Source organism: Agrilus planipennis, unplaced genomic scaffold (genome assembly GCF_000699045.2).
Source record: "Agrilus planipennis isolate EAB-ADULT unplaced genomic scaffold, Apla_2.0 scaffold57, whole genome shotgun sequence".
NCBI lineage: Eukaryota > Metazoa > Arthropoda > Insecta > Coleoptera > Buprestidae > Agrilus > Agrilus planipennis.
In genome coordinates, this window is record NW_020438879.1 from 559518 (window position 1) to 585907 (window position 26390).

Sequence of the window (26390 nt, forward strand, 5' to 3'; positions counted from 1 at the left end):
GGATAATTTGTCGATTTCGGAATCTAGTGTACAAAATTTTAAGTTTGATAGAACAGTTCTTTTGTAGACTCGCTGAGAGTAACTAGACTTTAGTTATTTTCATAATACATTAATAAAAATCAATATTTATAATAAATTAGAATAAGTCGTAGTTGTAAGTTGTACAATAAATTCGTTATATTTACAACTCGGCGTTTCTATGGTCCTTCGAGTTATATATGTGGTACAATTGTACAAAAAGTTCGAATCAATAATTTGAATATTTCGAACGTAAAAAATACCTAGTTAGGAAATACTTCCTTACAATATTTATGTTATTGTTAAAATTTATGAAAATTCTTGTTTCAGAATATAATTAAATTAAAACAATGTAAGTTAATTTTTTAATTCTTATATAAAATACTTGACCAACAATTTTAATTTTTAATTGTGTTTATATTAAACTAATTTCTGTATAATTGCGTATTTATTTCATATGTAATATCTCCAGAAATAACGTTAACATCCTAGATTACTTTTCAAATTTTTAGCATTGTTATCACCCGATTGCTCGAATGCGTTACGTCAACGAAAGGTTAATTACCATCGACCGACGTTATGAGGACGTTACGATAACTTCTAGTGCTCATTTAATTACCGATAATTTTTGCATTCTTGCAAGAATCATTCTGTGACCTCATTTTCCACGTAATAACGTTAACTACCTACAGCAAAATACACAATTTTTTATGGAATTTATCCGCGATCGTTTATTTATTATGACAGATCTGTTGAAAGTGACGTCTATATAATAACGCAATTAGTAAGGAAAGATGTTGGTCTAGAAAACATATAGGAAATAAATATCTGGGTTAATTTGTGCAGATATTAAAAAACAGGCGGACGTATTTGTCGTTAAAGTCCCAATAACTATATTGTTATGAGGATATTGAAAATCAAACGAAGCCTAACATTTTTTTAATGTCTCCATTTCTCATAAATATATAAAAGAAACTGGTGAAATGTTATGTAAGAAATTAGTATTTACTTACAAACCTTGCAACATTATTCGATTACGCATTTTATTGTATTATGTTCTTTAAAACAATAATATCGAGAGAGCTTTACTGAGAGGGTTAATGAAATAGAATAAATAAGAACGAAAGAAAATACTAGGGTAGGGCGGCTAGTTAAGCAATTTTTCACTTGAGTGGATATAGCTCGTCAATGGTAAGTATCAATGAGTTGTAATACGGCCTGACGGATTAGTAATTTATCCCTTAGTAAAAGTGCTCATAGTAATTTTTTTGTAACAAGTCGAATTTAAGAGTTACAGCTGTTTAAATGCAGAGTCAAGTAAGCTAAATGTACCCCATAGGTGATGCAATTTGAGCAAGGGCAAGTTGAGCACTAAGAATGTCTAGCCAAACCATGTGGGTTCAATGTTGACTAGACATGAAGTAAAGTATGTGTTTGACAATCAGCTCTTTATTTGTAATATTTTAGTGACAGAACAACAAAACTTAAAGTAATTTTCTTTGAATAATTAACAGAAACTAGAATCAACAAAACATTAACTTCAGAATTAGATATAGTCTTTCTGTTTAAAATCAGACTTAAATATTTACATTAGTAGTGTAAGAATATCTTGTAGTATTCCTCTTGTAAGTTCACTTCCCTAACAAAAAATAAAACATCCATTACTTTAGTTGTTTGAGTCGTGGGGTTAGTTGAGCTATAGTTGCTCAACTTACCCCAATCCAGAATTTTAAAACAAAAGTGAGGTTATAAAAAAATCGTAAGAATTATACCCAGAACGCCAGAACCTCTCTACAGATTAACACTTATCTCATTAAACTAGATATTTGACTAATGCAGGCGAAAACTTGTGATAACCAACGTTTTTACTTTTTGGTCACAAAATAAACACGTGATTCCCGTGATTCTTTCTTTCCGTCAAACGATGCCTATGCGTACGGGAATAGTTTGCGAGATATTTTGATTGCCCAACTTGCCCCTATGCTCAACTAGCCCCGCCATACCATAACAAAATTTAATTAAAATTAAACTTATACTTGACGATACAAAGTCATCTGGACTTAATTAATTTAATTAATAAGATTGACTGAATATGACGTACATGTTCTGTTTGCTTATTAACAACATTTTTCTTAAACCTCAACGTCAAAATACAAAATTAAGCCTACGAAGTACTTTTAGGTAACAAGGTTATCTTTTTTAGGGATTAAAAGTATTTTTCGTATTATTCCAAGATACCGGTACGGCTCGATTTATATTTTTATTACATTTAAAGCTAGATTGCTCAGTGCACAGGTATATTGAGTTATGACTGACGTATTCTGAAAGTGTATGAATAATAACAAACCAATTTACTAATTTTGTCAAACTTATTTGTAGAACGTCTTTCCAAACTAGCAGAATTCGTGTCATAATGTCATGATCTCTCAGTAATAGTGGAAAAGTGGAAATGAAGAGGTATTAGAAAGAATAGGAGAACGGAGGACTCCATGAAAGTCAATAAGAAATAGGCGAGATATGCCAATAGGACACCTTCTCGGGCATGAAGGTCTGGCCGGATACATATTAGAGGCATAAATGGATGTTAGGATGGGTAGAGGTAGATATAGATTAGATTACTGTTTACAAATAGTTAATGGTATGGGTTGTTCTATTTTGTCCAACTATTCTAAGGACTGACGACCTTGTGATGATGACGATGCTAAATTATTGTTATTTTGATATAGTTCTAATGTTTCCTTTTTCTCGTAAACGAGAATACATCAGTATCGTCGAACTATTGGTAGGTATATCACGGTTTAATTAACGATAAGTTGTATTATTAATATTTTGACACCTTGCAAACTTTTGATGTTCAAAAGCACTAAGGACTCCTTTCAATAGTTTCTACTCTACTTGTTGAAAATCCGCCAACCAAGAACTAAAATTTATTGGTTTAGTGTTTAAATGACTTTTTGAACGGCACTTAATGTGTTTTGGAACGTTGGTGGGGGCTGCTCTTTAATGGAAAGCTTGCCAGAACAAAGATGAAAACAAAGAGACGAACCATCAACCGTAGTTGTTTTGCTGGGTACTCTACAAAACTAATGCCGGTTATCTCTAATTGCAACAAAACGACAGACTAAAGTACAATAGAAACTTTATAATTAGATTGAAAATTACACAAGTCTTATTACGAATATACCTACCAATCGTAAGTGAAAATTAAATAAATATGTCACATGTTCCTATATGTATAAGGAGGTTATTAGATAAGAAGGTTGATTGTAAGACTCCATGTATTACTTTAGAGGAAGCCTTAAACCGAAGGGGAAACGAAAGATAATAAAGATTGATTTTTATTTGAATCGCGTTTTCCAATGCGCCGTTTAATTTCTGCTTTAGTTTCTCGGTTTCAATCAGGAATGCTGAAAAGGCTTGTAACTAAATGTCTTTATTCCATCCTTTAAATGTATCAGAAAATAATTTGGTTTAGAAATAATTGGGACCTCAATTTCTATCGATACCTTAAGATCATACTTTTACAAGTAGCTCTGTATTAGCTTTGCTGAACACCACTGTCTCACATTTGTTTCTTTTTTCTTTTTAATTCATACATTGCAAGCGTGGTAAAGCAACTGTCAAGTATACACACTACGTACAATTGGAAAAAATTGTTCTGTAAAAAGCGTCCGTAAAGAGACATTCCGGTAATGATACTAGACAATTCCTTTAATCACCTCAAGAAACTAGACTCGTTTGTTACACAATAGTCGCGCGTAACAACAATGTTTCATATTTTTAAAAGAAATTTATATCAAGTTAGAAAAGTAAGCGTTTAAATTATATTTAATACGATCGTGGGATTTTATGTGAATCTGTTCTAAGAAAAAAGATAATGACACTTTTTAATAATTAATAGTGGTTAATATGAAATATGTATTGTGAAAATTCATTTTCAATTTTTCGTCCACTACAAACTACTTCAAGTTAATGAGGGACAATTTTTGTTGCTGTTGTCGTTTCTCGGCGGGGGTGTGACAACAGCAACAAAAATTTTTCTTCATTTCTCGAGATAGTTTGTAGTAGATGGAAAATTGAAAATTAATTTTCACATTATTAACAAAGATAATGATGATGGAGGAATTTGGGAAAATGATTTGAAAATTATGTTGAATACATGAAAGCCTTGTTGTGGGAGCATTGGCCGGGGAAGAGTGATCCACAATATGTAAAATTGAGGAAAGATTTGGACGCAATAGTCATTAGGGTAGGAAATTGGAATACAGTGTGAGATTATTCGATGAAGGGGGAAGAAAGGATAAGTATGTGAAAGTAGGTGATGAAACATTCATGTGATGAAAGTAAAGATTTCAATAAATGTAAGCGGATATTAAGTAACGGGGGACTGATCCTATTAATAACGATTTTGAAAAATAGAAAGAGACGAATTGGATAATGCCTAGTTCCCTCCCATATACCTGTTTATAATTAGGGTTAACATTTTCGGTATGTCGAATTCCCTCCTAATTATACATCAGTTGCCTCCCAACGGCGGCGTATGACCTTGAGTGCTAATTGCCACTATAAAGTCATAAAGAGTTGTTTAAATAATACAGCCTCACATATTATTCATATATTATAGACACCACAATAACAATAATAATTTTATCAGACTACCTTTCTATTAGTCAAGACAAGACAACTAAAACTAATAAAGTTTTTCTAGATGATTGCATCAAAAAGCTAGACGCACACGAATTACCAAACATTGAATTTGTTAAGGTAGTGGGAAACCATATTAAAATTAAATAATTAAACATTTTATAACTGATATGTGTCTTCTTTCTGAAATTATTTTATCTTTAAATTACTGAAGTACTGAAGTGCACTATAAATATATATTTATTTTCGATAAATAAAAACGGTAAGTAGTCGTTAACTTAACTATTGGAGCTGATATGAACGGGAGGGAACTCGGCTAGTACCCAGGCGGGAATTCGACTATCTATATTTTAACCAAAAGTACCTGCGGGAGGGAATTCGGCATCACCGGATGAATTAAGAGATGATTAGATAAATGTGGCTTTCTTTATTTTTTGTTTTTGTTTATATTGTGGGTTCGTATCAGCGAAGTGTGTGAAACAATTGAATCTTCTATTTGTCTATTTATGTTTGCTCTTTTATTGTTTATGATTTGTCGCACTTTAAACACTGATGTACGGATTTAATAATTTATGAATATATATAAAATACCTTAATGTCTAATAATGTATTATTACCTAACACTAATATTATATATTTAATTTATAAAGAAAAAATTTACTTGAATTTCGCTTTGTCAGCAAAATAAGAAAAAAACCCGCACGCCCCTCTCTATTTCACTCGCTTAAAATTAACTTCATTTACAGTTTTTATGTAAATTTCAACAGTTGTACAAGGGCAATTAGCGACGTGATATTAATTACAATGTTATTAATTCACTTAAATAAATGAGTCCAGCGAGGCTCTAAAGTGCCGGTCGTAGTATGGGTACCAGGCCGGAAGAACTGGTACGAATACCGGTAACGCAGACAGCTTACCGCGAGACGCAGACTACTTGGTGCGGAAAGCAAATCAGTCGAATGCGGGCCACGATCTACTTTCCCTTTCTTATTATTTACGTAATATTACATAATATTCGTAACCGTCCTTTAGTCGCTGACACCGTTGTCTCGACTGTATTACTTACTATCGTTCCGCTCTGGTATAGGGAAGTTATATATTTAAGCGAATTCGAAAAATTTTATCTGTATGCGTGGTTGGTAGAGTTTAGGCATGTCTACCGTCAATGGCGTTTTAGCTAAGAAGTACGCAGTTCAGATTTTGAAACTAAACTTTTAACAACAGTAATTCTTTAATTAAAAGTAAAACAACCCTACATTCATGATATTTTTCGTAGTAGGTATCTACCAGACAGTTTCCAATTTCTTTAATTTAATTCTTCAAAAAAAAAAAAAACAAAAAAGGCGTTTAATAATACTGATTTGATTGATAAGGGCTTATTTATTAACTGACGAATTTAAATTAAATGATTATTGTAAAATGTAGGTAATTTCTAATTCTCACCCACTGAGAAAAGAATATGGCAGACATTACCATTATTTGGGTATGTTGTGACTATTTGTCGTGGTTAAACATGGGGGCGTTTAAGTATTACATAACGCAATTTGGGGGGGAGGGGGCCCTTTTTACAACACGTTACGTAACATTGTTTCTTTTTTTAAATAAATAATTAGAGAATGAAAACTACCAAGTTGGCAACCCTTTTCGTTTACGTTTTAAGTGGAAACCCTCGATTCTATTGTACGTAATTTAATGTTGTTTCCGTTGTCAGTATTCGTTAGTGTTCTTACTGTAATGTCCTCAAAAGAGAAAGATTTGTATCATCAGCTGTTATTGGCCTACAAAGGCTCTTATGCTGACTTGCCAGCGCAATTGTGTCAAAGAAATGCTAACGAAATTTGGAAAACGGCTAAAGGAAAACTAAGAAATAGGGAAAAGTTTATAGAACATATAAATCATGTTTTACGACTTGCGCAACATAACTTTTGCGACTTTTCGGTAAAAATGGTCACTTGAGTGTTACATAACGTTTAGAGATGGGGAGGGGGGGTTGAGAAAAAAACCTTACGGCGCGTTACAAGGGGAGGGATAATAAAAAATCTTCAAAAATTGCGTTACGTAATACTTGAACAGTCCCTATGCGCCATACACGACGTTTGGTAAATTTTACCACAACAAATGTAGTATTGGTGAAATAGTTAATACTGATGCCAACTATGGCTATAAGTGACAGTGAGTTTTGTGGTAAATTGTACCGATTACGAATAGTTAAAAAGAATATGTAAAATTACTTCTATTTCAATCTTAAAGCGACCATTTTATAAGTTTAGTTTTCCTTCTGAAGTAGTGATGATTAAAATTGGTATTGGTCTTGCAATCTTGGTCTTGGTTTTGCGAAAACACGAATAAGACCAATATTAAAACCAAGACCGAATATACAACATTAAGACCAAATAGGACTAAACGAAAAATTATTACTTCCTGGATTTATGAGTTACACTATTTGAAGCAACTTTAATACATTCTTTTCTTAGAGCAAAACATTTTTAGTATTTTAAATTTTGCTTTGCTAGATTTTAACATTAAATATACATCAAAAAAAGAAACATTACCACTGTTTGAAAACAAGGATCTACAAGAATGTCGTCGGAGTGTGTTCTTTGTTCCTATGCCTGGATAAGACATGGTTAAAGTGTAGAGACAAACTAATTTTTTTCTGTATTTTTACGCACTATTTTGTTCGCTGAAAGGTCCATTTATGCAGTGAAGGAAATGCAGTATTTAAGACAATTGTGTCGGTAAACAGAGAAGTTTATGCATAGAAGAATTAATAAAAAAACTAATGAGATTAAATTATCAAGACCAAGATTGAAACAGTATTGGTCTTGGTTTTGTTTTGCTTATCACTTACTAAAGAAACAACGAAATAATTGTACTGGATTACTAAAAAATATTTGCAATATTTCCGTTTTTTTTAAATCAAAGTGGAGTCTTTAGATAAAGCATAAAATTATATACTTATGTAAATCTATTAACAAAGATTGGCAACCGTGTTAGTCACATCCGGCAGAAAACCCGGTATTTGTAAAAAAGAGAATTATAATTTGCCTTTATAAAAATTGTTAACTAAAATGCCTAGAATCATACGTTGTGAATAAAATAATGATTTGAGGGAAGTAACTGGTGTACTTAATTATTATGTGTATATGCTCACACGTATTCACATACAAAAATATTTTCCAGGTTACATAATTATCTATCTGGCTTACTGATGCGAGCGAACACTGGAGGAAGTATCAAATTACTAATGTAATAATCGAAAATAACTCATATTCTTACAAAAGCATTAACATGGAAATGAATACCGTGCTTAAAGAGCACAATAAAATACGATAAAATATCTATATTTGTATTTCTTGATTATTGAGTAAAAACTAAACTGGTCTTAAAATGATCTCCTTAAAGTCTGGTCCTTCTCTCCTTTAAATGATTCCGTCGATGTTCAATTATTTTGTTTAGATCAAGCATTACCTGAAATTTCTCTTTTCATTAATTAAAGAAGTTTAAAATTTCATTCAGGTTTAGGACTGACAGACTTTAATAGAACAGCCATTAATAAATAAGTTCGAAACTAATTTTTATGACGACAATTTATCATATCTCGTTGTGCTACCCCAAAGTAAAAAAAGAAACATCTCCATAAGTAGAGTAAAAATTGAGAAAAATTGTGTTTTCTATTATGTTGAAACAAATTTAAAAATTTTTAAAAATATCTTTTTAGTTGTAACTAAAATATGGGTCTTAGAGACTGGCATTAAATTGAATTTTCAAAATTTGCTTAGTTGCAAATTGCATTACCCAAAAACTGCTTTACCGATCTTAACCGTTTTATAAGTTATACATACCTTGAACTACGTTATAGGTACTACATTTTTATGACAAACAACAATTCATTCATTGACTTTCACCGCATTAAATTATAGGTGCGTTCTTTGACAGTTTTTGTCTCTTTTTTAATAAACAAATTAATTTTTTTTTAATATTCATCATCATAAGGTCGTCAGTCCTAAAACTGGTTGGACACCACCTGCACTCATTTCTATCCTGAGGTAACTTTTGCATTTCTTTAAAACTAGAACATCCCACATCCTTAACTATTTGCAAACAGTAATCTAACCTAGGTCTACCTCTACCACTCCTAACTCCTGTTTCTGCCACTAATATGTCTCTGACTAGACCTTCATGCCTGAGAAGGTGTCCTACCAACCTATCTCGCCTATTTTTTATTGACTTCCGTAGAGTCTCCTGTTTTCCTATTCCTTCTCTATCCACGGTATCCTCGTCATTCGCCGGTACAGCGCCGCGTTCACCTTTAAAAATCTTTTTCGAATTTCAAAATTAATCGTTGCTACCAAAAACGTAATTGGGCAGAATCACCACTATTACTCTAGCTCCGCCGACTGCGCTGCGCTATTTATCGCACTTAGAGCATGGTGCCAAGGCAAGGACTCCTCTGGATAATGTATGCGGGCGCTTTATGGCCCTACTATAAAGCAATTTGTGTATTTTAACACGTTCGTTAAGGTGACGTGACGAGTGGCATGGCCCATTGCTTAGCATTGGGGAGGACGCCGGTTCGATTCGAGGTACGTTTGCCTTGGTCAAAGTTTTTCTGTGGTTTCTATGGATCACTTAGGCAAATGCTGTGTGTAGTAATATTCCATAGATAATCTTTCATTCTCTTCTGTCTTCATTTCGTCCGTCTCATCTTTCTCACCAGAACCACCACCCACCCATTTCCACGATTCCTGAAAGACGGCTGAAGAGGGTTTTCCACCCTACCTTCCGGCGTAGTCCGTAGGGACTGCCCTCCCACCAGCATTACTGGATGATTTCTGATAAATATCAATATTGTCCATGCTTTTTTTGTGATAAAAACAAAAATTTGTAATCTATAAAATTGTATCATTTTATAGAGTACATGCATGAGAAAGCAAAATACAGAAGAAAATACTTTTCCTTTATTTAAGGAATTTAGATATAAAAAAATACCTTTCAAAATTTTCCCAAAGCCAATTTTAAAAGACAAAACTTACAATCATGATCCATAAGGTATTGTTTAATACAATTTCGAATATAACACGTAATAAATTAATCTTATGGTAATAGTTGAGAGACATTTTTCTTTTTTCTATTAAAAGATTTTATATTTTAATTATTTAAAAGGCAAGCTTGCTGGATGATCGTCTTCAAGGCGCTAATATAACATGTGAGAGTGGAATGTATATATATGTTACCTGAATTGTATGAAATCTACGAAATGTATAAAATACTGTTTCAAAGATTTTTTTAATATTCACATATCTGGGGAAATGTATATGTATTTCCTATGAATTGTATAAAATTGTACTAGGAAATGTACAAAACGAATAATTTCTGTGAATAAAATCACCACCACCCACTCACCCGCCCATATCGCCTGGACTAATAAACAAATTGTTTTAGTCCCAAATTGTAAATCATTTGACCAGTATGTTTTGTGTTGCCACAATATTGCTTCTTAGAAGTTAAAGAAAAGAGTGTCTGCGTAATCAAGTAGCATTGACGACATCATGTGTAATATTGGTTGTTTTTTAATAGCATTGTAGTGTATGAATGTGTGTCTACGTGTATTAAAAAAATAAATTCAATAAAAATATTTTTTAAATTTTCATTAAGAAGGTAAATTTTAGTAAGAAAAGGAAACTAGAGACCACAAAAATTAATTATTGCAAAATACAATTTGATGTATTCATAATTACATTTCGCGCAAAACAATTAACACTTTCTAATTTCCTTGAACTTGAAGCTAATGCTAATAGAATGACCAGGAAATCGACTCGAATAATTAAAAATACTCGTAACAGGGCAAGACAGAAAGAAACCGACAGAAAACAAAATATGTAGGTACTTGTCAAAATTACGCAATTGCTTAAATTAAAAACATTTTATTCAACAGATTTATCATAAATTAATTTGTAGCGTCCGGAAACTGCCTACAGAAAAGGTATTTTTCTGAAACACGGAAATGTATGACCACACTGCACATGACGAACCCTGAAAATAATCAATTAGGGTAGGAGGTACTGCCACGCTCAGCTTATTCCCAATACTTTCTAAAAAGTGCCAAAAAATTTGAAAATTCCAATACCAAAAATTCCATCACTGGATGTTTTGCTCATAAATCTATTGATTTTTATGGAACTAGCATTGAATATTTGCATACTAGATAACAATAGGTTGCTGATAACGAAGGATCGCTCTCGTCACTGATTAAAAATAACTCATTAAAAATTTATGTCTTTATATTTTATGTAAAAGACCGATATGACTTTTCTGATCTTATAGTTGCAATTTAATTATTTATTCTAGCTTAATATGTATAATAAGGATATTGCAAATTTGAGTTTAAAGTAGTTATCAAAACAGATTCATAAGTTTTATCCAGGTTTTATAAATGGTTTTGGAACGATTTGCAGACCATTTTGAAGCTTAATATTTTGGAAAAGGACTTTCAAAATGAAATTAAATGGTAATATCTTAACGAATTAAACATTACTTTCTCTTTTTATTGCCTATTTGCTCTTTAATGTAATAAATTTTTCATTTTATTTCCTCTCCATTATCCCAAGACTTATCCGCACGTTTAACACCTTACCTTTTCATTTACGAGATATCACATTCATTGGAGCCTTTAAGATTGGTCTACAGCGTCACTTCTGTTTTTATATAATTTCTTTAATACGACAGTAAATTTACCAAAATTGGCTTCGTCTGGGTTTGTATCCTAGATCTGTAATTGTTTGTTCTGAATAGCATTTACATACCTCCTGTAAACTTTTGTAAAGAGCTGTTCTTGTCAAACTAAATAAAATAAAGTAAAAAATAAAATAAATAACGTAGTCGTTAGACAAAGTTATTAGGGTATTAAAGATAATTAAATTGAGGGTGTCGGTAGATAAATTCTTGTGAACAAAACGATGGACTGATGTTACATTTATTGAACTCTCAAATTTTCGCAGACATTCTTGGATCACTACGAATATATAAATGAGAAGTTGAAAATTACAATTTTTGTTAAATAATTACGTTAAATTTTCAAAACAAAATGGTGAAAAAGGCGGCAAAAATAATCATTGACAGATCAACCGGAAGGTTAACCATCAATGATGGGAACCAGTAAGGTGGTAAATAACTTACTGTATAGATAGCAAATAACAGGAGATGGTGCTCAGGTTCTCGTGGTCAGATCTTGTGTGCATACAGTTATCAGTTCTATATATATGCGCCATTTCCAAAAAAAGAAGACTTTTCGGATGGTGCGGCAAGTTTAGAGAATCGATACGTTCTCGAACGTTGTAATATCATCTCTTCCCTAGACAAAAATATTCAGTCTCTCTCCAGCCTCTCAGAGTCTTTCAGAGTCTTTCAGCGTCTCTGAGAGCGTCTCTCACAGTCTTTCAGTCTCTCAGTTATTGCCTAGATGTTTTTATGGATCTCTCACAGTCTCTGTATGAGAGACTTGAACGATAAAATTGTTAATTCAGAGATTCGAGTCTCTCACAGAGAGACTGAATGAATAAAACTGAAAAATTGAGAGACTCGAGTCTCTCGTAGAAAGACTGGGATCTCTGAAATATGTTGAACTTAGAAAATTTTAACCATGTCTATCGAGACACCACTTATTGAGAGATTCGAGTTTCTCGTTCAGAGATTCGAGTCTCTCGTTCAGAGATTCGAGTCTCTCGTTCAGAGACTGGATATGAAATGAGGATCTCTCTATGAGCGACTCGAGTCTCTCGTTCATAGACGCTAAACAGTCTCTCGACAGTCTCTCTCAGCGACACCAGAGAGCCTCGATGAGAGACGGAGACTCGAGTCTCGCTTTCAGAGACTCTGAGAGACTGAACTTTTTTATCTCTGGCTGTGGTATGCAAGTTATGTTATGCACTGTTACTGGATTCTGAGAGGCTATCATTTAGATGTTGGTTAAAACGATTTATCAAATATTAAGAAGTTTGTCCGATGTAACATTTGTCACAATCCCTACAATCGACTTTGTATATTAGATGGCTTGACCTTTCTGGGGGATCTTTATCATTTGATTTTTAAAAATTTGTTTGTTAGTAACCACGTTGTAGCAAGCGATGTTAACTTTATTTTTTTTAAAAAGTTTTAATCAATTTATGCGGGACACTTTTATGTATGGTAAGGAACGATACTTCATAATGGTCTCCTGAAGTTCTTGGTGTGGATTATTCATGTTAGTTGAAAGCCCAATGTTACTAGATCTGTGTTCATGTTCTTTATATACTTTTTAACTGCAATCCTGACCAATTTAAATAAAAGATCTCACATAATTGTTAAAATATGAAGGGCAACAAATCTAGCCAACAGAAATTTACGCTACACCACTGTAGTAGTGAACGATCGAGTTTTTAATAATAGTGGCCTTAATTAGAAAGTAATTAGTTAAATAATTTGGTGAGTAGCGTGACAGGTGTTTTATTATTTTACTTTACGTTATAAAAAACAAACGGTGTCCACAAGTAAATGTGCTGTTTTGTCACGGAAAAGAAAATTTTTGAAGTGAAACTTCTTTACGCACGGTAGGGTAAGTTCGTTTCATGCGAGTTGCTATGCAACGAAATCATGCAACGGATGTCCCCCCTCTACTCGGCCACGTAGTCGAGTTCGTAGTGGGGATCGCTTGAGCCGTGAGCGCGCTTCAATGCAACGTTCGTTACAGGCAACTCCGGCATGTATAGTGTAAAATTTAAATTCATAGTGTACAAATAATACCATTAAACCAATTCCTTAACCCCTATCCCGGTATGTTTGTGTGTTTGAAGAAGTTTCACTTCAGTAGTTTGTTGTATAATTACACGTTGTATTTTTTTTTTTTTTGGTTATTCCACTGGATATAATGAATAGAACGTAGATGCATAAGAAATTATAAATACAAAAAGTACAAAACTTCAAATCCGTTAGTAAACTGAACTGCTACAAATAAATTTTCCGTCTTGTTTCGACTTTACGGTTGCTACTTACAAAACTAGATCGAGCTAATTATTCCTAAAGTGGAATCGATTGAACGGTAATAGAACAAGCGGTTGCATGTGAATTTAGTGTTGTTGCAAGAAAATTATCTACTGAACGTCATTAGCAGTAAATGTGCGGCAGCATCATTATTATATATTATCTCCGTATATACAATTGAAACATTTAATGATGATACTTTTTAATGACGAATATTACGAAATAAGAACATCTCTTGAAGAGTTTTTGTAATGAGTAATATAAATATCACTGTTAGAGGGTGTACTGGTTATAAAAAATACCGTATGTAAAGGAAACCAACACAGTATTTCAGGTTTAGACTCAAAAATCCATAGACTTAAAGTAATATTAGATCACACTCACACTTAAGTAAATATAAAATTAGAAAAAAGAAAACCACGTGTGATTTAATGTGATTACTGTGCGAGATAGATATTTAACCTCCTATATTAAAAAAGACCATATAAAGAACAAATTAAATAAAAGTAAAATAGAAATACTGGTATGCAAGAAAAGAAAAGAACGAATATAAGGATAGGAAACGAAATATTAGAAGTAGGGGATGATTTTAGATATCTAGGAAGTTAGATAAGTCAAGACGGAAGGAGTAGTAGGAATATAAAGCAGAGAATAGCGCAGGGTCCAGTCGCTTTCAATTAAAAGAAGTCAGTTCTATGCTCGCGCACCATTAATTTAGAAATTCTAAAAACGTTGTTAAAGGCGGCGGAAAAGAAAAGGTTACAAGTGTTCGAAATGTGGTGTTATCGGCGAATGATGAGGATACCATGGATACAGAAGGTTAGAAATGAAGAGATATTAGACAGAATAGGAGAACATAGGACTGTATGGAAGTCGATAAGAAATAGACGATATATCTTGGTAGGACACCTTCTCAGGTCTAGTCAGAGACATATTAGAGACAGGAACAGGAGTTAAGAGGAATAGAGGTGGATCCAGATTTGGTTTTATGAATAGTTAAGGATATGGGATGTTCTGGTTTTAGGGAAATGCGAAGATTAGCTCAAGATAGGAAGTTGTCAAAGTGCACGTCTAACCAGTCTTAAAGCTGACGCCCTTATGATGAAAATGAAACAAAAGGTTAACAAAATACATACAAAAACGGATCTGTTTTGTATTGCTAATCTATCTAAATTTCCACATACTCATATCATTCAAAAAATAAGTAAGCATTTCCACAAGTACGACTCTTGTCTTAGGGTCAGCTGTTTAAAATACGGAATATGTGGATTTACGTCAAAATAAAAAACTTCGATTTTGAGAGTTCTTCTATTTTCCTAAACCTACTAGTCAGAGAGTTGGTTTGGGCACATAATTTCAATCAATTTGTTTTAATAAGAATTTCAAAAATTTACAAAAATGTATACCTGGCTATATTGATTTCCCGAGGTGCGGACATGTATGTTGAGACAAAAGAGGTAGTGGGCATTTTCAGATGAAGTATTAAACAAAAATTATTGCAGTTTATTTAGAATACAATAAATTAAGGACAAATGAAGTTTCGATTTTCGGCTCTTTCTGCTGATGTGCTCAAAAATATGTAATTCAATAAAAAAATATTTCAAAATGACCTACAGATTTCAGTAGATTTTATTCAGATAAATCCGTAGATTTATGAACTTTTTTAAATACTAAGTCTGATTTTATCAAAAACTAAAGCTAACGATTGGAACCTAGTCTACAAGACGCATCACGTTAAATTACGTGGGTGACAGCTCTTTTGTGCACAGCTGAAACCAGAGCTTCCTATTATTCGTTTGAAATAAGAATCGGATAGATTGGATTGAACCGCGCATTTTAAGTTTTGATGAGTGGACACGAATAATCCCCGCAGACAGACCCTGGTCCAAGTTTTCCTGTGGTTTACTTGGATCACTTAGGCAGTAGTAATAATAATTTTATTTTACATATGATCGTTTATTATTCTCCATTCCGTCCGTTTCATCTTTCTTACCCCAACCGCCACCGTCCGATTTTCACGATTCCTTCAAGCACACTTTAACAGGTCAATTGAAAAGTCCCCGGCCTAAAATAGTAATACACATTTTTTTTGCAAAATTGTTTTTTTTTATTCAACATAATTCCCTTCAAGGGTGATACACTGATTATAGCGATCCTCCAACTTTTCGATACCATTTTTGTAGTACGATTTGTCCTTTGCTTCAAAATAGGCCTCAGTTTCGGCGATCACCTCTTCATTCGACGAAAATTTTTTCCCAACGAGCATTCTTTTGAGATCTGAGAACAGGAAGTAGTCGCTGGGGGCCAGATCTGGAGAATACGGTGGATGCGGAAGCAATTCGAAGCCCAATTCATGAATTTTTGCCATCGTTTTCACTGACTTGTGAGACGGTGCATTGTCTTGGTGAAGCAGGACTTTCTTTTTCTGCAAATGCGGTCGTTTCTCGGCGATTTCGTCCTTCAAACGGTCCAATAACGCTATGTAATAGTCGCTGTTGATGGTCCTTCCTTTTTCAAGGTAGTCAATGAAAATTATTCCACGCGCATCCCAAAATACAGACTCCAAATTTGTTATCAAGCCAAGTTTTTGTTTCAACTGTATTTTTTCCCTTCAAAAAGCAATATTTTATCAATACGCGAAATTCCTTTTTATCCATTTTTTTCACAATAACAAAAGTTGCTTCACTAAAAATGCTATAATTCACAAACTAATGATACGACAGCCGTCAAATTTATAGACGCGTCTTTTGAAGGTTAGGACTAACTGAAAATCATATGGATTTAGTTCTGGTGCCGCCATCTATGTGTCAGGCCGGGGACTTTTCAATTGACCCTATACTTCTTGGGCTTTTTAATTATTTTCTTTTCCCGTTTTGCCTCGGTCTCCCTTATAATAATTTGGTAAAATTTGGAAGATACAATCACCGATTTTATTTCATTATTATTCATTTTTATCATTAAATCGTTGTAACACGATACAGTGGGAACCAAAGCTTAAATTGGTAAATTATCGCTAAAACGGCAAGTGAATATCTAGTGCCGTAAAAAGGGAAGTAAATAAACAGCACATACATATATACGGTGTAAAGCAAAACAAAAAAGTTGCTTTACTTACTAAAATACGAAAATCTAGATGATCTGCTGTAAAAATAACAATAATTTGGAACTCCATTTAAACAAAATATTTCTTTTAATAATAGTCTGGTTCTACTATAGTAATAGTTCCGTTTACTAACGTGTATCAAGTTTGACAATAAATATGTCAGACTTTTAAATAAGAATGTTAGAACACATAAAGACGGTACATTGCTGATAGCTTTATGGGTAGAAGAAAAGGTATGAGGGCGTTGTTTGAAGAGAATGTAAATTAGCTAACTAATGCTTCATAAATGCATCTGAGGAATTTCAGTGATTCTTATCAGTACAGAACACAGATGCAACCTACGTTGTAACCCGAAAAAAACATTTCAAAAATGTTTCTGTATCATTCCAAGATACGTTTCAAGACGTGAGCAGAATATGTGCTCCTATAAAAGTTGTAAACACATTTCGTGTAGATATTTGGGCTTTGTTTACTATTTTATATGGACATACATAATTACCGCAAGAGACAAAACATAAATACGTAATATCATAATCCTTCCTAATATTATAAATGCGAATGTGAGTTTGTTTGTTTGTCAGTTTTTCACGCCTTAACTATTCAACTGATCATTATGAAGTTTTATACATACATTGTCAGGGGTACAGAAAAGGACATAAGGTATATTTTATCAAAAAAATTAATATTGTTCCCGAGGGATAGAAAAATTAGTTTTATGTGCTCTATTTCACGCCTTAGCTACTCAATCGATCATCATGAAATTTTGTAGACTCCTTGTCAAGGGTACAGAAAAGGGCATAGGGTACCCTTTATCTAGAAGAAAAATACTGCTTCCGTCGATGATCTTTGACATGTATTTAGGACATCAACGTAAGCGAAGCTGCAGGTAAAATCTAGTAATAAATAAATATGTTTATAAAATTATACAGGGTGTAACAGAAATAACAGAAATAACTGCTGAGCTTTCGAGGGTGTAAACTAGATGTAATAAACAATTGCACCGTGAGTTCAGCAGCATAGTTAATACTGACTTATTCTGACCACTTCGAATTTCTTTGTTCGATTTTGATAACGTGCTTATCACGTAAGGTGAGCTACGCCGTGGATCCAGCTCAGCAAGTAGATGTCCATCTGTTTAAATGGACCTTGTTGAGCATATTGAATTCCACTAAAATTAGCATTTACGCCATTTACAATCCGAAGCCGGCCCTGCGCGTGATTTGACAACATAGGTGTTTAATACTGAATAGAGTCGTGCGATGAAAACTCTGCAGCTATATGGATGGAGAAGTGAACATTGTCAATTATTGAACGTTAAAATAAACATGAACAATTTAGTACTACATATAATGTTGAGACTAAATAAATTAAATAAGTACATTACAGGCAGCAATATAAAAATGTAATAACACAAAAGAAAAAATAAAATGTAAGTTACATAAACATTAATCGCTAAATGAGCATCATCTGGATAATTGTAATTTTATTAAGGCAAATTTCTACACCATCACTGAAGTATTGCCAAGATGCGTTAACTTTTTGCCGGTGATTGTAGGTAAAGTTATCAAAAAAATCAAATAAGGATTCAAAAAGTTCTTGAAATCGCGAAGGGTATACGACATGCGAATTTGTGTCGCACTAATAGTGATTATTGTGAACATTCAAAATTCCGTCCCGGGTGAAAGATTCTCATATTAATTTTTCAAAGAATACAATTAGAAAAATTGTTAGTACCTTAGCTTTTTTATAATAACTAATAAGTAAGTACGTTTAATATTAAGGATTTATTAGACAACTATTAAAAATATATAGATAGATCTTCACTAATGAAAGTGTAAAGAAGAAGTCAACGTCCTATTAAAATAATTCAGTATATTAATAAGAGTCGAAACAGGCAAACAAAAAATATTTTACCGTAAATGATAAATAATTAATCGTAGAAACTACACAAGTTCATACTAATTATTCATTATTGAAATAAAGCTATTACGGTCCTGTTCACAATATAACCTTCTCCGGTAATAATTAATACCAAAAGCTTCCGGCCTACTGTATTCAGCATAAATTATTTTTGTGAATGTACGTTAAATGAAATTGTTATATCTAGAAGTGAGTAAAGTATTTATAGCGTGCCAGTAAGTTAGTGGTCTATCAACCATAAATAGCGATTTCCGGTTGCAAAATAGTCAGAGTTGGTAATCGATAATAACTTGTAAGCTTCCGTATTTCGTTTCTTTAACTAACCGTAACTTATAACTGTTACGTTTAACTGCAAAAAAGTTCTAATTGTTTTGAATGAATGATCAGACTAATTGGTTTTGGACATGTAAGTTGGTCAACAAATCGCAAGGTACCAATTTTCGTTATTGAAACGGATTGAATTTTTTCACAACTTTCCGAATATCATTAAGTAAATTGTAATAATAAAGCCTTGTAGCATTAATTTATTCAAAAACCTGTCGTGTAATTCAAATGCGAAATACCAACGAAATAACTGATCATTCTCACTTGCAAGAAAATGTAACTATTAGGTACACGTGTAAGTGGTACATATGTTAACAAAGTTGCTAGTTTTAATAAGTGTACATATATGTACATTTATATTTATTCAGTTAATTTTTTGCTATTCAACCAGATCCGAATTACAGGATGGATAACAAGTTATGTAAAAGAATGGTTAAATTGCACCTGTTATAAACTACAAATAGTGTATAATAAAACAAAATAAAATAGGAAATATGTAAAATCGTTTTTAATGTAAGACCATTATTAAATTGGTACAAAAAAAATCGAAGTGATCAGTATCATCACCTATTTAAATAGACCTTGTTGAGCATATTGAATTCTACTAAATGTAGCAGTGTACTACAGATGGCGTTTACTGGGCCGTTTGTAGTATTTCATAAAACACAGTGTTAAGGTAGCAGGTAGCAGGTACAGTTAGTCTGCGTTGTGTTGAGACTGTCTACGACGCGATGATGAGACGAAATACTGACTTATTCTGACCACTTCAAATGCCTCTCACGTAGGGTGAGCTACGCCGTCGAGCATATTGCATTCCACTAAAATTAGCATTTGCAATCCAAAGCCGACCCTGTGCATGAATTGGCAGATAGGTGTTTAATACTGAATAGAATAGTCCGATAAAAACTCTGCAGCTGTGAATATTGCCGATTATTGAATGTTAAGATAAACATAAACAATTTAGTACTTTACATAATGTTGAGACTAAATAAATTAAATAAGTAAATTACAGGCAGCAATATAAAAAAGTAGAAACACAAAAAAATAAATAAAATGTAAGTTACGTAAACATTAATTGCCTAATGAACATCATCTGGATAATTCTAATTTTATTAAGAAAAATTTCTACACCATCACTGGGGTATTGTCAAGGTGCTTTACCTTATTGCGGGTGATTGTAAGTAAAATTACCAAAAAAGTCTTATTACATATTTACCGAAAAAGTTAAAATCGCGAAGGTCATACGACATGCGAATTTGGGTCGCACCAATAGTGATTATTGTGATAATTCAAAATTCCGTCCCGCGTGAATTAAATGGACAGCATTGTACGACAGATGACGTTTATAGAGTTTGTAGATTTCCATTAAATTGGTAATTGTACATTACCAGAATTGGTACCACAGGGTGACTAAAATACTNTGATTATTGTGAACATTCAAAATTCCGTCCCGGGTGAAAGATTCTCATATTAATTTTTCAAAGAATACAATTAGAAAAATTGTTAGTACCTTAGCTTTTTTATAATAACTAATAAGTAAGTACGTTTAATATTAAGGATTTATTAGACAACTATTAAAAATATATAGATAGATCTTCACTAATGAAAGTGTAAAGAAGAAGTCAACGTCCTATTAAAATAATTCAGTATATTAATAAGAGTCGAAACAGGCAAACAAAAAATATTTTACCGTAAATGATAAATAATTAATCGTAGAAACTACACAAGTTCATACTAATTATTCATTATTGAAATAAAGCTATTACGGTCCTGTTCACAATATAACCTTCTCCGGTAATAATTAATACCAAAAGCTTCCGGCCTACTGTATTCAGCATAAATTATTTTTGTGAATGTACGTTAAATGAAATTGTTATATCTAGAAGTGAGTAAAGTATTTATAGCGTGCCAGTAAGTTAGTGGTCTATCAACCATAAATAGCGATTTCCGGTTGCAAAATAGTCAGAGTTGGTAATCGATAATAACTTGTAAGCTTCCGTATTTCGTTTCTTTAACTAACCGTAACTTATAACTGTTACGTTTAACTGCAAAAAAGTTCTAATTGTTTTGAATGAATGATCAGACTAATTGGTTTTGGACATGTAAGTTGGTCAACAAATCGCAAGGTACCAATTTTCGTTATTGAAACGGATTGAATTTTTTCACAACTTTCCGAATATCATTAAGTAAATTGTAATAATAAAGCCTTGTAGCATTAATTTATTCAAAAACCTGTCGTGTAATTCAAATGCGAAATACCAACGAAATAACTGATCATTCTCACTTGCAAGAAAATGTAACTATTAGGTACACGTGTAAGTGGTACATATGTTAACAAAGTTGCTAGTTTTAATAAGTGTACATATATGTACATTTATATTTATTCAGTTAATTTTTTGCTATTCAACCAGATCCGAATTACAGGATGGATAACAAGTTATCCATCCTGTAATTCGGATCTGGTTGTATGAATTACAGGATGGATAACAAGTTATGTAAAAGAATGGTTAAATTGCACCTGTTATAAACTACAAATAGTGTATAATAAAACAAAATAAAATAGGAAATATGTAAAATCGTTTTTAATGTAAGACCATTATTAAATTGGTACAAAAAAAATCGAAGTGATCAGTATCATCACCTATTTAAATAGACCTTGTTGAGCATATTGAATTCTACTAAATGTAGCAGTGTACTACAGATGGCGTTTACTGGGCCGTTTGTAGTATTTCATAAAACACAGTGTTAAGGTAGCAGGTAGCAGGTACAGTTAGTCTGCGTTGTGTTGAGACTGTCTACGACGCGATGATGAGACGAAATACTGACTTATTCTGACCACTTCAAATGCCTCTCACGTAGGGTGAGCTACGCCGTCGAGCATATTGCATTCCACTAAAATTAGCATTTGCAATCCAAAGCCGACCCTGTGCATGAATTGGCAGATAGGTGTTTAATACTGAATAGAATAGTCCGATAAAAACTCTGCAGCTGTGAATATTGCCGATTATTGAATGTTAAGATAAACATAAACAATTTAGTACTTTACATAATGTTGAGACTAAATAAATTAAATAAGTAAATTACAGGCAGCAATATAAAAAAGTAGAAACACAAAAAAATAAATAAAATGTAAGTTACGTAAACATTAATTGCCTAATGAACATCATCTGGATAATTCTAATTTTATTAAGAAAAATTTCTACACCATCACTGGGGTATTGTCAAGGTGCTTTACCTTATTGCGGGTGATTGTAAGTAAAATTACCAAAAAAGTCTTATTACATATTTACCGAAAAAGTTAAAATCGCGAAGGTCATACGACATGCGAATTTGGGTCGCACCAATAGTGATTATTGTGATAATTCAAAATTCCGTCCCGCGTGAATTAAATGGACAGCATTGTACGACAGATGACGTTTATAGAGTTTGTAGATTTCCATTAAATTGGTAATTGTACATTACCAGAATTGGTACCACAGGGTGACTAAAATACTTATAATATCTACTAGCTACCGTCTCACAACGAATGAATAATTATTTTTGCATAAAGAAAGTTTTGAAACTATAAAAATCTTTAAAATACCTTACTAATAGAGCAAATAAAACGTTCACCAAAGTCCTAGTACCTTCAAATCTCGGCAAATAAAACAACAAAGTTCCAAAGTTAACTGTTTCATCAGATGGAAGAAATGCTTACAATATACAATAACGACACAAAATGGTTAACTATGATTTGGTCTTATTCAATCAAGACGCTGTTTTCCCTGGGGTTAGTCTAGTTAGTTTAAGAAATGGTACACTTAATTATTTCTTGAAATTTGTATTTGTCATATCGGGTAACTGCCCTAACGGGCAAACCACTTTTGAATATATTAATATTCGTTGGTAATTATGCTAATTACCGCTTGCAATATAAACTTATTTTTACTTTTAAGAAGGGTGGAATGGTAGTAAAGTGTTTGTTTATCTTGGACGTTCAATAACCGTCGCTGTTTACATTCTCCACAATGCGTTACCAATTTACGTACAGAAGTAGCATCGGATTACAAATTGTTTTTTTTATTAAAAGAAATTTTTTGCCCTTAATTACGCTGCTTGTTACATCCTATATAACGTCGACAGCGGAATGTTTTTAGACAACTGTGCACTTTGTAATAGTAATTGCAATAACTGTCTCATAATATACTTCAATTTGAACGTTTTCGCGACAAAAACGATTATTTAAGCTAACTATAACTATATTGCGGATGTCAGTGAAATATAGCTAGATACAACTATACAGTAAAAGTTCCTTACTCACAGTTTCCTTATTTGCGTTTTAGTTATTCGCGGGTGAAAAAATTGTGATCCAGTTCCTGTATTCGCGGCTAAAAATTTCATTATTCGCGGATGCAATAGGTAAACAGAAAATGATTCGGCGTCATTTATTAAGGGGATAGACAGCAATAGACCGCTCGAACCTAGCGTGAATTTTTCCGAAAGCATGGGTTCCTATTCTTAACATTGTGATTTAATGCTGCGAGATAAATATGTGATTTTTTGTATGGTAACAGACAAACGTTTACACTAACTTGGTACGTTTTTGGTTTTCAATAATACGGTCATTAAAAGCTTTTACAAGTTCTTAAATTTGATGCTTCTTGTAGGACACGTATTTTTAATAGAAATTAAAAACATATAAAATGGCCATCGACAGGCTTTAGAACAAAGCTTTATCTATCTTACTACAAAATTTCAAACCTCTCTTCCAAACATTAAACTCTGATATCTAGAACCGATAAACATGTTTTTACTCTACGGCACGTGTACTACTGAATTCCCTTAATGAATCGGCATCTTTTGAGTATGTACTGTTGGCACGTACCGAGGCAGTTTTTATAAGAGATGTAACCGAGTAAACAGAAAAGGATTCGGTGTTATTTTTCAACGTGTAGGCATCTTGTAAGTACTGTTGGCTCGTGCCGTGGTGACTTTTATAAAATACTAGCTTTTCCCCGCGGCTTCGCTCGCAGAAATTAATATTGTTTCTCCATAAAACCTTTTAACCCCCAATTCACTCTTACAACGTTTTAATTTTATGTAATGTCGCCACCGTAGATTTCAAATACAAACGTAGCAACAACATTTCATCCTTAAGGATTGATTTTTAAAAATTGCCAAAACACGTATTTGCTTAATTTCAACAATGAGCAACTTTCGAGTAAATCCGAGTACAAATAAAATATACCCTATGGAAACGTTGCAACCTCTTTTCATATGATTAATAATATCAAACGGCATATGTACCAAGTTTCAAGTAAATTCAACCACAAATGAAGTACAAAATTTGCAACAACTTTTTACCCCTCCCCCCTTTTGGAGGTTGAATTTTTCAAAATGTTGAGATAGGTATTTCAGAAATTAAATGAGAGACCATGTTTCAAGTAAATCTGACCACAAGTAATATATGTTCCATTTAAACATTGCAATTCCTTCACCCCCCCCCCCAACAGAGACTGAATTTTTTAACCAGTTTCAAGTGAATCGGACCAAAAGCAAACATGCAATCTTTGCAAACCCCTTTCAGCTTCCTAAAAAGAGAAGAATTTTGTAAAATGTTGAAATAGGTATGTATGTCACTAATTTTATATGAAAAAGCATTAAAGTCAACTTTCAGGTAAATCTGACTATTAATAAAACATCGTACTTAATCGTAGACAACATTACGTTTAGCTGTCAGCTGCGTTTTGTTATTCTATGTCAGTTGTGTTTTATTATACCATTTTTAACAAATGAACGGCTGGATTCAGAGCCGGACTGAAGATTTTGGCCAGGGGTGCGATGTAACCAAATGGCCTGGTTTAAAAGGGAAAGTGCACAGATTTTAATAGCACTCGGTTTTAAATAAATTTAAGAAGTTAGGAGGAAATTTGCGTTTGTCTTTGCACACGCTTACCTAGACCGGATTGTTTATAAACAGTCGATAGTGGCGTTACCGCTGCGGACTGTGTTGCGTAGAAGTTAGAGGAAAGGTAAGACACGTTAGCGACACCGCATATTCCAGAGTATACAAGAAATTTATGGACTGAAACGCTCTTGAATTTTTAGCGAATAAGAATAAAAAACGTTACTTAATTCTTCTAAAAAAAATTTTAACGTTTCTTTATAATTGATATTTTTATAGTGTTTTTTGTTTTCCTTTTATAACAAAATTTGCACCCTGGGCCAGTTCGGCACTGATAAGTAATGCATATTCAGCTCTAAACCTAACCTAACCAAACAATAACGTCATCAATTCATTTATATCCGACATTCGAACTAGAACCGCGTAAACACAGATCTCTGATTTACTAACGTGTTCTTTCATTTTATTCATATAAAGCGTTAGTTTTATACATTTCTTAGTACAGTATCGGAATTTCATACAATTTCTAGGAATTGCATACATTTTCCAGGATATGTGTGTATTAAAAAATCTTTGAAACAGCATTGTATAGATTTCCTAAATAGCTTCGGAATTGTATACATTTCCTAGGAATGGTATACATTTCCTAGACTTTATACATTTCCGGTAACATACCCACTAATTAGGAACGGTGATACAAATCTTATGCCTATAACACCTATTAGAATCCAATTAAAAAACCGTAGATCATTCTTTTGGACAGTTTAGAATTCCATTAGCTGGTATGTCAGATATGTTCAATACTACTTACAAAATATGCAAGGTCTGTAAATCTTTTATTTGTTTGTACTTAATGCGCGCCATAATTAAGTTTTTAGTTCAATGTGAAATGAACTATAGTTTCTAATAACGATTCAGTGGACCGTTTTCTCATTACGAGGTACAGAACTTTAAGGATGGATTGCATCAATTAATCATTATTTTTGTCCTTAACTTACCCGTACGTACAATGTCCTGCAGTGACGACCCATCTTGGTGAAAGAATGCTGGCCCCACACCATCGTATATTTGCATGATACAGTTGAGCAACATATGGAAAACTTTCTACCGTGGTTAAGTTTCCACCGACAATTCTCTCTTCATTTTTACCGTTATCAAATTGTGTAGGGATGGCCCAGATTCCTAACAATTACATCATTTAATTAAATTGGAATGCAAACAAAAGGCTCAAATATATTGTAGCGAGCACGAGTGTGTTTGTGTGTGATCGGAAACACGTGTTCGTGAACGGCTTATCGATTCGCCGACTAGCCTCAGGCGCCTTTCTTCATGTGCGTCGTATTTGTAAATGTGTATGTCGTACCTGCGTTCTGAGAAAGCAGTTAAACAGTTCAGAGAAAAAATAAACTAATCCGGATGTTTCCAGAAGGTTCAAGAAAGTAGATAAAAGAGTGTTTAAAGGAAGAGACGATCACACAC

General features: G+C 33.0%; 1 long non-coding RNA gene across 1 annotated transcript in view; it reads right to left on the minus strand.

Annotated features, from left to right (window-relative positions):
• LOC108737358 overlaps positions 1–26390 on the minus strand; it is a 286916-nt gene that overhangs the window by 7708 nt on the left and 252818 nt on the right. The window lies entirely within an intron of this gene.